At 50.7% G+C, this 14,805-nt stretch overlaps 1 protein-coding gene across 1 annotated transcript in view; it reads left to right on the top strand.

The window, feature by feature from the left end:
- The window catches only part of LOC310684334 (leucine-rich repeat and fibronectin type III domain-containing protein 1-like protein), a 66,480-nt gene that overhangs the window by 35,547 nt on the left and 16,128 nt on the right, over nucleotides 1–14,805 (top strand). Inside the window, exon 2 of the mRNA XM_083455313.1 lies at nucleotides 624–780. The gene's annotated coding sequence lies outside the window, so the exon portion shown is untranslated. The remainder of the gene's footprint in view (nucleotides 1–623; nucleotides 781–14,805) is intronic.

The raw sequence follows: 14,805 nt of genomic DNA, 5'->3' as shown, positions 1-14,805 counted from the left end.
TCTCTCAGCCTAACCTACCTCACAGCGTGTAGGGATGATCGCTGGGTGGGGAGCACACTCCGCGCCCACGGGCAGCCTCAGCCTGCCTGCACCCATGACCTTGGGGTGTGGGGCACACTCCCCCTCACAGATAAAGCCACAGCTGTCTGAACATCGTGCCCTCTGTCTAACCTTTTGCGGTCTCAGTAGTCTGCTGTGTCCTGTCTGTGACCTTTGTCTCTGAGACCTTTGTCTCCTTCGTCATACACTGAGCAAGGGGAAAATTATGCGGTGGAAACAGGTGCCAAAAGGGGACAGAAGATGTGTAAAGGTCGCAGCCCAAAATGTATCTCCCTGGGTTTGCATATTGTGTCAATAAAAGGAGCCTCCACAGAGCTGGCCGGCAGCTTGCTTGCAGCTCACCTGTGCGCAGCTCACCTGCATTATCAACTCCTGCCTCATGTCCTTCACTTCAACAGGGTTGTTGTGGAGGTTAAATGGGGAGGAGGAGAATGATAAATGCCACCTGAAGCTCCTTGAATAAAAAAGTGGGCCATAGATGCAATAAGAAAATGAGTGAAAGCATTGTCCTCTTGGGCAAAGTTCTTTCTGACGCAGCCTCCTCGTCCCTTCTTTTCTTTCAGGAGGGATGGCAGCCTGTGAGCCCCCCCAGGTGGGCTGGACTGATGGGCGAATGGCGGATCTGTCGCTCCAAGGGCATCCTGTGCGCCTGAGCTCCTGATGACAGGCGGTCCGGGAGGCTGGAGCCGGCCGGGCAGTGAACTTGGAGATTGCTTGAAAGTAAGTGCTGCATCTCCCTCCCTCTTTGGTCAGGGGCCAAGCTGGGCTCTTCTGGGGGCCTCCGGGGGCCACTGGAAATGTCAGGACCCCCTCGCTCTCCCCACACACATCCTGGGCATGTGGCAGATGTTGCCTCCAGCACTCACTCCCACAAGGTCTGTTGCTGAATTAGGTTTGATGATAAGGCGCAACTTCCCTGTTCCCCAAATTAAGGGGAAATTGCCGTGAAGGGAGATTTGAGCCTGTGCGTGCGTCAGCAAAGCTCCGCCGCGAATGCAAAGCACCCCCCCCCCAAAAAAAAAGGTCACCGCACCTAAGATGAAACCCCCCACCCACCCAGGGCTGTGTTTTGTTTTGGAGTTAATTTGCATTTTAAGCTCCTGTGATTCAATCCACCACAGCACACCTGCCTCGTTTGCCAGCGAGTAATTAGATTGCTGTTCGGTATCTCGCAGTTCTCCGCTCTCTCGCAGCTCGATTCCGTTTTATGTTGCGGGTTTCAATTAAGCTATTAACACATTTTATGATTCAGAAAATCGCAAAAAAAAAAATCCATTCTCTTCCGGCGGGTGAACTCGAAGGCATTTTTGTATCTGTCCAGGAGGCAGGGAGAGAAGTGGGGGTGGGCTTCAGGTGACCTGGACAATAAAGTGCGTCTGCCGGTGGAGTCGGCATCGCAGTCTTCTCCAGTTTGCAGGGCTTGTAATAGGAAGCAGCTGCTCTTGAGCAGAGCACACAAGCACTCACCTGAGCTATGGGGAGGGCGGCACCAGGGCCGTCCTTACCCGGGGGGGGGTGCAAGGGGTGCAGGACACCCAGGCGCCGAATTCTGGGGGGCGCCAAATGTATACCTGCTGTATACCGGTCCCTCTCAATCGTCGGCAGTGAAAATCAATGGAATGAAAGTTGTCCCCCTCTGTTGCTCTCTTATTCCATAGCGTCAAATATTCCCGACGAGTCAGGAAACAAAAGCAGTTATTTCCGCTGCGTCATTGTTACAGGTGAGCGGATGTTTCCTCCCCTCAAAATGGTCATATTTAGTTTAGGGGAGTTTGCCCCCCTAAACTAAATGTGGGGGCGCTGGGCAGATCTTTGCGCCCCGGTGGCACATATGCTAAAGATGGCCCTGGGCGACACTGTGGGGAGGGGTGGCACTTGTGGGGTGTTTCCTGTGGGGGCTTGTGGGGAGCCCAGAAGGCACTGGTTTCTTTTGCTTTCTCTAATAATATTTTCATTAAATTTTCAACAAAAATAACAAAATTAAAAAACAAACAACAACCACCACAGCAACCACAAACTACACACACACACACAAGCAGTATCAAATCTATAAAATGGGATTCTCCGAACCCCGTGACTCCCCCCCCCCCCGTTCCTCAAATTTCCTTTTCAACTGCATATCATTTCCATTCCAAATTATTTTTTCTACCTCAAATTCCCTATACTATTTCTAAAGTTACAAGTGTTCTTAAAATCCTGCCAACGTATTTACCTGTTTACAAGACTTTTGCATATACATGATAAATATTTCCCATTCTTTTAAAAATTTCTTGTCGTCTTGATTTCTGAGCTTTCCGGTTAGTTTCGCCATTTCAGTGTAGTCCATTAACTTGGTTGGCCAGTCTTCTTTGGTGGGAGTGCTTCCTCTCTCCATCTGATTTCCGACAGCCCCCCCCCCCCCCACCTTTGAACTGGATGCCAGTTCCTGCCAGTTGCTTTGCGTTCTCACAGGTCTGGGCCTGGGAAGATAATCCTTTATGTCAGATGTTGTAAATGCAGTTGTTGGCGGTTTCTGCTGCGTAACCACGGGCTTGCTCAGTATGGACATTTCCATTCCACCTTAAGGAACAGGCATGAGATTGTCACATGTCTGTTTACATTCCAGCACAGAATGCTGGGAACTTCCCTTTGTGTACAGCTTTTGCTTTACCCATTCTCTCTGAGACGACACAAGAGAGAGAGACATGTTTCTTTGTCTTGATTTATGATTAATAAATCTGTAGTTATAGTATGACTTCACAAGCCTCACGCCTATTCTGTGTGTGCAGTACACTCTGCTAAGAGCATGCCCAGGATCTTGAAGTCCAGGTCGCTGATTTACGTGGGAGCACGGGCTGATGGATGGAGACAGCACAGCTGGGGCTTATCAGCTGGCCTCCCGGCCCTCTGCATGTCGACACTCATAGCATCATGCTGCTGTTGTTGGCTTCCATCTGTCTCCAGAGACAATGGAGTGTGCCTCCGAGGGTGAAGCCAAATTGCTGGAGAATCACAGCCCCTGCCTTCCTTGCTTTTTTGCTGCATTCGCAGCACCAAAGTGATCTCCACGGAGCGCGAACCTGAGCAGTGTGTCTGGAGGCCCTGGGCTGCCCCGCTGGTGGGGTCCAAAGGAAAGCAGAGCAAAATGTTTGGCACCAGCTGGGCTGCAGGAGTTGCCAGAAGGAGGCAGACAAAATGCCACCCAGCCGTCTTAGGGACTCCACTGTGGACTAGTGTAAGCTTTACTCCTTAGCCTTCTCTTTCCCCAAAGGCATCTCGCAAGGGAGCAGGTGAATATCATAGAATCACAGAATTGTAGAGTTGGAAAGGGACCCATTTAGGCCAACAATGCAGGAATTCCAGCCAAAGAACCTAACCTCTGCTTAAAACCCTCCAAGGAAGGAGTGTCCACCACTTTCCAAGGAAGTCCGTTCCACTGTTGAGAAGTTCTTCTTCTTCTTCTTCTTCTTCTTCTTCTTCTTCTTCTTCTTCTTCTTCTTCTTCATTATTATTATTGTTGTTGTTTAGTCGTTCAGTCATGTCCGACTCTTTGTGACCCCATGGACCAGAGCGCGCCAGGCACTCCTGTCTTCCACTGCCTCCCGCAGTTTGGTCAAACTCATGCTGGTAGCTTTGAGAACACTGTCCCACCATCTCGTCCTCTGTCGTCCCCTTCTCCTTGTGCTCTCCATCTTTCCCAACATCAGGGTCTTTTCCAGGGAGTCTTCTCTTCTCATGAGGTGGCCAAAGTATTGGAGCCTCAGCTTCAGGATCTATCCTTCCAGTGAGCATTCAGGGCCGATTTCCTTCAGAATGGAGAGGTTTGATCTTCTTGTAGTCCATGGGACTCTCAAGAGTCTCCTCCAGCACCAGAATTCAAAAGCATCAATTCTTCAGCGATCAGCCTTCTTTATGGTCTAGCTCTCACTTCCATACATCACTACTGGGAAAACCATGGCTTTAACTATACAGACCTTTGTTGGCAAGGTGATGTCTCTGCTTTTTAAGATGCTGTCTAGTTTTGCCATCGCCTTTATCCCAAGGAGCAGGCGTCTTTTAATTTTGTGACTGCTGACTATTATTATTATTATTATTATTATTATTATTATTTATTGAATTTATATACCTGGAGGTCTCAGGGCAGTTCACATAAAAGGATCACAGTATATAAAATAAAAATAAAAGCAATAACCCAATAATGTTGTTGTTGTTTAGTCGTTCAGTCGTGTCCGACTCTTCGTGACCCCATGGACCAGAGAACGCCAGGCACTTCTGTCTTCCACTGCCACCCGCAGTTTGGTCAGATTCATGTTTGTAGCTTCGAGAACACTGTCTAACCATCTCGTCCTCTGTCGTCCCCTTCTCCTTGTGCCCTCCATCTTTCCCAACATCAGGGTCTTTTCCAGTGAGTCTTCTCTTCTCATGAGGTGGCCAAAGTATTGGAGCCTCAGCTTCACGATCTGTCCTTCCAGTGAGCACTCAGGGCTGATTTCCTTAAGAATGGATGCGTTTGATCTTCTTGCAGTCCATGGGACTCTCAAGAGTCTCCTCCAGCACCATAATTCAAAAGCGTCAATTCTTCGGCGATCAGCCTTCTTTATGGTCCAGCTCTCACTTCCATACATCACTACTGGGAAAACCATAGCTTTTACTATACGGACCTTTGTTGGCAAGGTGATGTCTCTACTTTTTAGAATGCTATCTAGATTTGCCATTGCTTTCCTCCCTAGAAGCAGGCGTCTCTTAATTTCGTGGCTGCTGTCACCATCTGCAGTGATCATGGAACCCAAGAAAGTAAAATCTCTCACTGCTTCCATTTCCTCCCCTTCTATTTGCCAGGAGGTGATGGGACCAGTGGCCATGATCTTCGTTTTTTTGATGTTGAGCTTCAGACCATATTTTGTGCTCTCCTCTTTCACCCTCAATAAAAGGTTTTTTAATTCCTCCTCACTTTCTGCCATCAAGGTTGTGTCATCTGCATATCTGAGGTTGTTGATATTTCTTCCAGCAATCCCCCCCCAAAAGAGCCACATTTTAAAAGGGTATGGGATGTTGATCAGGTCAACCAAAGGCCTGGTTAAAAGGAACGTTTTTGCCAGGCGCCTAAAGGTGTATAATGAAGGCGCCAGGTGAACTTCGCTGGGGAGAGCATTCCACAGATGGGGAGCCACTGCAGAGAAGGCCCCATTCTTGTGTTGCCACCCTCCACACCTCTCAAGGAGGGGGCATATGAAGAAGGGCCTCGGAATATGATCTCAGGGTCCAGGGAGATTCATATGGAAAGAGCCGGTCCTTGAGGTATTGCAGTCCTGAGTTGCTTAAGGCTTCAGAGGTCAAAACCAGCACTTTTAACTGGGGCAGGAAACTAATCGGTAGCCAGTGCAGTTGGATCAGGATCGGTGTAATATGCTCAGACCGTCTTGCTCCAGAGAGCGACCTGGCCGCTGAATTCTGCACCAGCTGAAGTTTCCGAACTGTCTTCAGAGGCAGCCCTGTGTATAACGCATGGCAGTAATCTAACCCTGAGGTTGCCAGAGCATAAACAACAGTAGTTAGACTATCCCTGTCCAGACAGGGGCGTAGCTGGGCCACCAGCCGAAGCTGATGGAAGGCACTCCAGGCCACTGAGTTCTTAACCGCCTGAAAGCTCTTCCGAATGTTGAGTCAGAATCTCCTTCCTTGTCATTTGAAACCATTGGTTCAGGCCTTACCCTCTGGAGCAGCAGAAAAGGCTTCACCTTCTTCCACGTAAAAAGCTCATTGGATATTTGAAGGTGGTCCTCATGTCACACCTCCCATCTTCTCTACTAAGGGCTGTGGCTCCAGCTGCACACTAAGCAATGAGATCCTGGGGCACGGTGACCTTGGTCTGCTCCTTTGGGTTTCTCGTGCTCTCACTGCGCACGCGGGAGCCTCTGAAGACTCTGCTTCTCCTTGGAAAGGGAGATCATCGCAACTCCAAATGCCTGGCTGGCTCCTGCTTCCCAAATACACCTGAGAGTTTCACTCTGGTTTCAAAGCCCAGCCTCCTGAAGTCTTCTCGGGTCTGCCCACCTGATGGGGCCGGACTCTCCCAAGGAAATGGCAATGGTTGGCATGGGGCAACCCAAGCGCTGCCCTCCTGACCCCCAGAATAGTGCAGCTGGCTCACCGGCTAAGGGGGCTGTGCAGCTCCCTCCTCCCCACTGCCTTGCCTGCCCCTGCCCCAAAAAGCGGAGCAGCAGGGCTGGGTGACTCTGCCCCTCTGCCCTCAATCTGGGTGGGTCCAGCGGTCAAGTGTGGGAATGTTCAGGGATGCAAGAGAGGATATATTGTCTGATAATAGCCTTTCCAGTTTGTGTTAACAAGTTCACAATTTAGCAGAGTAACATTCCCCTTTTTAAACTCACAGAAGATGCGTTTGCTCAGGCTCGCTAAAGCCTCTATAATAACTGTTCTGGTATTTCCCCCTTATTCCCTCATAAAAGATAAGACACGACACAGTCTTCTATAAAAGTATAAAAAGAGTTCACAATAGGTTCCCAGAAGGCAGACTTAGCTTAGAAAAGTAACATATACCTGGAAACTATCTCATAAGGAGACAGTCCCTTTGTCCTCTCTTGGCTGGAAGCATCTTTGGCTAAGCAGATGTTGCTTCTTCGATGCATGTAGTCAAAAAGAGAAAGATGGCTGCCCTGCCCTGTGCTTTTGTTGTTACCTGCACAGGTGAGGCCACGCCCAACTCTAGTCCCATGCAGAGGAAGTCTGTCCCAGCCCAGAAGGAAACAGGAAGTTGACCTGCTGGCTGGACAAACATTCCTCCCCATGTGCAAACATGTACACTCTAGGAATGTTGTACTTGACTGCTCTTGTGTTTCACATCCCACATCAAGAAGGTGGTTTCATCACGTGCAGGAGAGGGAAGTGAGGGGCTGGTGGGGTTTGTCCACCTGGGAAGGGAACCCCTCCAGGAGACCGAAAACTCTGACTGTAAACTTCCGCTGCTTTGCAGGCGAGAAAGAGGCTGCACAAATCTGGAGTCCCTAAGATGGTTGGATGGCGCCTTGCATGCCTCCTTCTAGCAACTCCTGCAGCCAAACTGGTACCAAACAGTTTGCTCCGCTTTCCTTTGGATCCCATCAGAGTCGCCTGGGCAGCCCAGGACTTCCAGACACTCCGCCCAGGCTTCCACCCCAGGGAGGTCACATTGGTTCTGCTAACGCAGCGGCTTCACCCCCAGAGGGGCACTCCATTGCCACTTGAGGCAGACGGGTGCCAACTGTTGTGTAGAGAAGCTAAGAAGAGCCCCAGAGCAGGCCCTGGATCAGGCCCAAGTGGACCCACGTCCCCAGCCCCGTGGCTACCAGGTTCCCCCCATGGGAAGCGCCACAAGGAGGACCAGAGGGCAAGAGGCAGCCTCTCTCCTCGCTGTTGCCCCCCTCCAGGGAGTCTGAGGCTGTGCAGGGGACACCAAACTGCTTAAGTTTTATTTCAATTAATTATTTGTTTTTTACGCATTGTGGCCAATTCTGACGGCTTATAGCTTTTAGCAATAAAGATTTAATTCATTCATTCATTCATTCCACAAAGTCAAGCCGGGAGGCAGTGGGAGAGGAGGCGAGCAGGGAAGTTCTACAGGGCCCCATCTAGGCTGTTCCAGCCGGAAGGCTTCCCCACAGATTCTCCACAGGGGGGCTCCTTTCACCTCCCAGCCCGGGATAGTTATTTCTCCCAAACTAAGCAAATTGCAGGAGTCTAAACGGTCCCTTTCCTGATTCAGAATTCTGAACATTGCTGCCTTGTCTAAATAGGTTCCTCAGAAGTGGGCAGTTTCACCAGCTCCCACCTCCGTCAGTGAGGGATTAAGTGTTTCCAGTGAGCTCCCTCAGGTCTCCTAATTGTGCTTTGTGCTGGTTGCTGAGTTCAGCAGGTGGCAAAGCTGCCCTGTGCCACAGAGGCCAGATCCTGCTTTGGGTTTTCAGCTGCCCCAATGGGAAACCTGCAAGCAAGACTGGAGCCCAAAGAGCCCTCTCCCCTTCGCCAGTTTCCAGCAGCTGGGACTCAGAAACACATCTGCTTCCAGCTTCAGAGACAGAACACAGCCCTCAACAGCCCTGCTCCCCTCCAGGAGTCTGTCTAATCCTCTTTTTAGAGCCATCCAAGTTGATGGCCATTGCTTCTTCCTGTGGCAAGGAGTTCCACAGTTTAACTGTATGAAAAAGGACTCTCCCTCCTCCCCCAAGCCCATCTATGCACTGTACTGTTTTCTGCTTGAGGCAAAACAGGAAATGCCACCTTGCCCTGCTCCTGCCACCACTGTCTTTTCTGGTGCCACCGTGTGCCCTGCCGCACCCTCTGCTGGTGGAGAAGCACCACCATCTTCTTCACCAGCAAGACTGTGCTGATTTCGAGTGAGAACTTGCCCCAAATGGATGTGATTTGCCCAGAATCAGTGCCATTGGCAGCAGTGGTTTGGCAGACAGGGCGCCAGCAGGCATGCTGCCTGGGGGGGGCTTCTGTCATCTGATACAGTGCCTAACGGCTGGCCCAGCTCTGACTCAGCTGCCACCTGCCTTTTTCGGACGCGGCTGTCCAGTTTGTGGGTGAATTTATGTCCTGCCGTGGATGTTCCTGGAATACTAATGTGACTGCTGAGTTGTGTTTGGGGGAATCCCCTTCATCTTGGTTTTCTTTCTATTTCTTGGGTCTCATAAAACAATAATAGAGTCATCTAGCCCAACCCTCCAATGAAGGAATCATAGAATCATAAGAGTTCTGAGGGACCCCAGGGGTCATCTAGTCCAACCCCCTATAATGCAGGTATCTCAACCCACACAGGCCATCCAACCTCTGCTTAGGAACCTCCAAGGAAGGGAAGTCCACCATCTTCTGAGAGAGACAATTTCCACTGTCAAACAGCTCTTACCCTCAGAAAGTTCTTCCTCACATTTAGTCAGAATCTGCTTTCTTGGAACTTGAAGCCAATGGTGAAAGTCAAACCCTCCAGGGCAGGAGAAAGCAAGTTTTCTCCATCTTCCATGGGACAGTCCTTGAGATATTTGAAGGTGGCTCTCATATCTCCTCTTAGTCTCCTCTTTTCCAGGCTAAACATGCCCCTTCTAAGTGGATAAGGAAAAGTCCTTCTCTGTCTCTCCTAATGCTAGAACTCATGCACATCCAGTGCAGCTGAGCGTTGGGAGATTTGGGACAGAAAAAAGAAAGTCCTTCTTGACACACTGCAGAGTTCAACTATGGAACTCTCTTCCACAGGAGGCAGTGATAAAAAGGTAAAGGGACCCCTGACCGACTCTGGGGTTGCAGCGCTCATCTCGCTTTACTGGCCAAGGGAGCCGGCGTACAGCTTCCGGGTCATGTGGCCAGCATGACTAAGCTGCTTCTGGCGAATCAGAGCAGCGCACAGAAATGCCGTTTACCTTCCCGCCGGAGTGGTACCTATTTATCTACTTGCACTTTGACGTGCTTTTGAACTGCTAGGTTGGCAGGAGCAGGGACCGGGCAAGGGGAACTCACCCCATTGCGGGGGTTCGAACCACCGACTTTCCGATCGGCAAGTCCTAGGCTCTGTGGTTTAACCCACAGCGCCACCTGCGTCCCATGGCTACCAGCTTAGATGGCTTTAAAAGAGGATTAGGCAAATGTGTGGAGGAGAAGGCGATATGTGGCCATTATCCAAGGTGGCTGTGCTCTGTCTCTGCAGTTGGAAGCAGCAGTGCTGAATCCCAGTTGCTGGGAAACGCAGGAGGGCAGAGGGCTTGAATCCTGCTTTCTGGTTTCCTCTAGGCATCTGTGCTGGATCAGGCCCCTTTGGTTTGATCCGGCTGCAGGCTTTTCTTAAGTTCTTCTGACATGCCCCCCATTGAGCCCGAGTTGACAGAAAGGCCAAAAGTAGTTCCTGCTCCTCAGTTGCACCTGGATGGAGGACTTCAACTTGTCCCCCCCAAAAAAATATTTAATTTCTGGTCATTCTGTGCCCCCTCTCCTGCTTGTTCTGCATATGACGCGGTCACTGTGGTTTCCCCCAGACCCAGAAACCGCTGCCTATGCAGGCAGAAACCATTTTATCTCCCACACCCCCTGCGCAAAGGAGGCCTTGCAGTCTCCCCATGCAGAAAATCTGCTCTTGTTCGCTGAATATTTCATGGCGAGGCAACAAGATCTCCATCTCTGAATAAACCACTCTAGCCTGGGAGGGTTTTGCACATGTCGGAGCAGATGGCTGCTGCCTTCTCCAGGGGCAGCGGAGGGTTGGCCTGGCCTGGCCTGTTCTCCTCACCATGGAAGGGGAAGTTCAGCTCACCTGGGGCAAGCGGCTCCGTTTCTCCTCACAGGTGCCCCATTCCAGACACAGTGGTTTCAGATCCGCTGCCCCCCCCCCACCTCCCGGTGGTTGTCAAACTACTGATATATCCTTGGAGCTTCTGGGAGCAAAGGAGGATGTGCTTTGATGTGCTTTCGAACTGCTAGGTTGGCAGGAGCTGGGACAGAGCAATGGGAGCTCACCCCGTCGCGGGGATTCGAACCGCCGACCTTCTGATCGGCAAGTCCTAGGCTCTGTGGTTTAACTCCCAGCGCCACCCTTTAACGCCGCACCAAAGCTCATCTCCTCTGATGCCATCCTTGCGTCACACATTGCTTGCGGCCTTGCTATAATTCCCAAACTTTTGCAAAGGACCGTGATTTTGTCTGGGATGTGAGCACTGTCTAGTAGTGCTGAGAACTGCAGTTTCCTCTCTCTTAATCTGGCTATGGGCGGGTCATCCCCCCCCCCTTCAATCACTAAAGCTAGAGAAACTCCATCTCCCTTTCTAATGCAAATGAATGTTTTTAGCACCCACAATGTGAGATGTGGCGATGGAATGAAAGGATTGTGTATTTTATGGGCTCCAATTAGCGCTGAAATATTAAAACATTAAATATTAAATGGGGATCATCCTAGAAGCTGCAACAGAGAACTGAAATAACCCAGGAGAAGGGGGCTGGGAGGGGGGGTCAAGTCGGCCTCTGTTGGGGCCAAAGGTGCAGGAAGGGCAAGCTGGCAGGCAGAGGAGCCTTCAAGTCGCGAGTGGCTGGTGTGGCCTGTGATGCCACTGACTTCAAGGCTTCTGACTTCAGGGCTGACGACTCCTGACTCCTTCGCAGCTGCTTGTCTCAGATAATTGGCCCCCCTTCAGATGAAAGCAAGGCGCCACTTCAAGGCCTCGCCGCCTCGCTTTCAAAGGGCTTGGGGGATGTTAACCAGAAACATGTGGTTTTGTGTCAACACTACGTGGTGATGGTGCCCAAAATAGCCTCAAGGGCTCTGCGCTGGCACACCTTTCGTGCCCTTCCTCTGCCTGGGTGAATTGGGGGCAGGCTGGTGGGGTGGACTTTTCGGCAGTCGCAGACTCTGAATGCAGACATGAAAACTCACTCATCGCCCAAGGGCCACAGACTCACAGAATGGCAGGGGTCATCTAGTCCCAAACCCTGCAATTCAGGAATCAGGAACCACAATTTTGTGCTCTTAGTCCAGTTCACTTTAGAGGAAGGTGATCAATGGCTCCTAGCCAGGACAGCTAGAGGCAGAACATGATTCTCAATGCCAGTGGCTAGAAACCGCAGAAGGGGAGGCTTCCTCTTGTGCTCAGATGCCACTTGTTGGTTTTGCTTGCTTGCTTGCTTGCTTGCTTAGCTTATACACCACCCTATACAGTGGTACCTCAAGTTAAGAACTTAATTCGTTCCGGAGGTCCGTTCGGAACCTGAAACTGTTCTTAACCTGAGGTACCACTGGGAATCATGCCAGATTCATTAATTAGCTCCCTGGAATCCCGTAGGAGACAGAGCAAAATCACACAATATTTTCTCCAAAAGGAGAGTAAGAGGGAGCTGAATGAGTTAATTCTAGATGAGGCCATTCCTCCTCCTTCCACTGTCCTGGATTGGTGAACTCATCTTAAAGGGCTCCAACAAGATTCCGAAAATGCTAACTACCCAACAAACCTGGCTCAAGAACTGGCCTTAGCTGAGAAATCCTATAAGGCAAATATAACTGCTATAATGACCCAGAGGCCACCTTCTGAGCTTGGAAAAAGCTTTCAAAGTCAACAGGTTACTTTAGCTAATGGGGCCTCCTGCTGCTGCCGTGCCGCTGCTGCACGATTTCTGTTCTCATCCTGAAGCAAAGTTCTTAACCCGAGGTACTATTTCTGGGTTAGCGGATTCTGTAACCTGAAGTGTCTGTAACCCGAGGTACCACTGTACCCAGAGGCCTCAGGGTGGTTCACATAAAAGATCATAATATATAAAATCAAAAAAAGAACAATAACCCAATAACACCCCCCCCAAAAAGAGCCACATTTTAAAAGGGCATAGGACGTCCATCAGGTCAACCAAAGGCCTGGTTAAAAAGGAATGTTTTTGCCGGGCGCCTAAAGGTGTACAATGAAGGCGCCAGGAGAACTTTCCTGGGCAGAGCATTCCACAGGGAACCATTTTCTCATGTTGCCACCCTCTGGACCTCCCAAGGAGGAGGCACACGAAGGAGGGCCGCAGAAGATGATCTTAGGGTCCAGGTAGGTTCATATGGAAAGAGGTGGTCCTGGAGGTATTGAAGTCCTGAGCCATTTAAGGCTTCAGAGGTCAAAACCAGCACTTTTAATTGGGACAGGAAACTAATCGGTAGCCAGTGCAGTTGGATCAGGATCGGTGTAATATGCTCAGACTGTCTTGCTCCAGTGAGCAACCTGGCTGCTGAATTCTGCACCAGCTGAAGTTTCCGAACCACCTTCAGAGGTGGCCGCACATATAACGCATTGCAGTAATCTAACCTTGAGCTTACCAGAGCATAAACAACAGGAGTTAGGCCATCCCTGTCCTGATAGGGGTGTAGCTGGGCCACCAGCCGAAGCTGATGGAAGGCACTCCGGGCCACTGAGGCATCTGGGCATCTGGTTGGCCCCTGGGAGAAGGCCCTGCAGGTCTCGATGGGCCCCCTTTGGCTGCTCCAACCGGCAGGCTCTTCTAATGTTCAGTTTGGCTGTCAGAAGTGGTATCTGCCTGAGTGCATGGTGAAGGCATTCAAGGATTTGCCATGATGAGTCAGGGAGCAGGGAGCAGGGAGAGAGCAGTGGCCAGGATTTCCCTTCCCCTCCTGCTGGGTCTTTATGATCCTCTTGAGCTTGATGGGTCCTGCACTGTAGCAAACACACTGTGGCCAGTGAGCCTGGGCTGTGGGTAGTGGTCAGCTCCTGTTAGGACGGCCAAAGGCAGGGGGCGCCCAGAAACAAGTGAGGGACATAGCAGAGACAGCAGAGTCTGTGATGAGTTGGAGCCATCCATGGACAGCAATGTTCTGCTCACAAAGCGGATCACTTTTCTCTTCCTCGGTTTGCCTGGCTGTTTCCTGAGGAGGGAGGTTCCTGCTCTTCCTCCTTCCCAGCTTTCTTTTTCTCTCCACCCCCGCCCCACCATATCCTGCAAAATAGTAAAATGCTAAAATAACTGCTGTGAATATTCATGAAACACCTCGAGTTGTGCCAGAACCAGATGCCAGAAAGGGCAGCTCCAGGAAGGTGGTTTTGTATCCAAGAGTCGCTGGGCTTTTCCAGGCCTCTGAATTCCTGGACTTCAGCACCAAGGCCAGCTCCAGGCAAGAGGCTCAGGCACCGGAAAAGCACAGAGGAGAATTGGGTCTATCCTGTTTCCAGTGTTTGCCCAGTGTTTTCTAGGTGCAGGTTGGAAAGGGAAAACATGCTGTTTCCCACTGAATCAGAACAAATGTCAAGAAAACCTGGGAAATAGCAGGTTTCCCCAGGGAAATCAGTGGGGCAAAAGGAAAACCTCTTGAACCCGTGCCTGGAAACCACAGGGCGAATTGAAGCGTAAACGAGCCAATTGTCAGTTCCCAATGGTATTTTTCTAGACATAAAGAAAAGCTACATGCACAAACAGAAACACACAACCGGAGGCTGTTGTATAGTAAAGTCCTCGTAGGACGGAAGTGGGGCAGCTGTTCTCCTGCTGGCCGCTTTTAGAAAAGCATCTTTGGCACTGAAGATGCGAGCTAAAATGAAATGCAACAATGGGAAGATCCTGCTGGATCAGGCGGAAGGTCTAGCACACCCTCCTGTCCTCACAGTGGTCCTTGAGATGCTCCAAGGAAGCCCACAAGCAGGAGCAGAAGGTCCTCCTTTTGGGACACGCAGCCAGCAGGTTGCCTTCCCTCCAGCGTGTCTCCTCGTGATTCATGGACTTGTCCTCACGCTTCAGCTTCCAGGCAGCTCTCTCCTTATTAAGAGGCTGCTGTTCTTGGCTGTGCGGCTCAAGACAAGCTACACAACAAGAGTAATTGGTTCTCATGAATATTCCTTCTCCCCCCTAACTGAGCCTTCTCTCCTGCACTATCTTCTCAGCCTCCTGGCAGGCGGCATGCATTACGCACTTTAATAATCCCACTTCCAAACAGCGCCAAACACTGATTTCTGTGCGCTGATTGATAGTTCCACACATCAACGGAACTCTTCCACGCAGGACTCGGGAGAGGATGAGGGTTGGGAAGGTTGGTGTGTGTTGTGAGTAGGGAGGGGTGGGGGAGGGGATCCACTGGCTTCCTACTCAGGGCAGATGGGCTCTCCTCTCACTTTGCCTGTGGGTCTGTTGTCTTGCTCTCTCTTGCCGCCTTCTTCTGTGCTCCTGAAGCAGTCTGTCCTTTAGATCTTCTTAGAATCACAGACTAGTAAGGTTGGAGGGTGTTCTGGGCCCGGGGGTAACCTGAGCAACGCGGTC

This window comes from Podarcis tiliguerta (assembly GCF_965153285.1).
Source record: "Podarcis tiliguerta genome assembly, chromosome: 8".
NCBI classification, from domain to species: Eukaryota; Metazoa; Chordata; class Lepidosauria; order Squamata; family Lacertidae; genus Podarcis; species Podarcis tiliguerta.
This window is presented reverse-complemented; position numbering and strand designations above follow the sequence as displayed.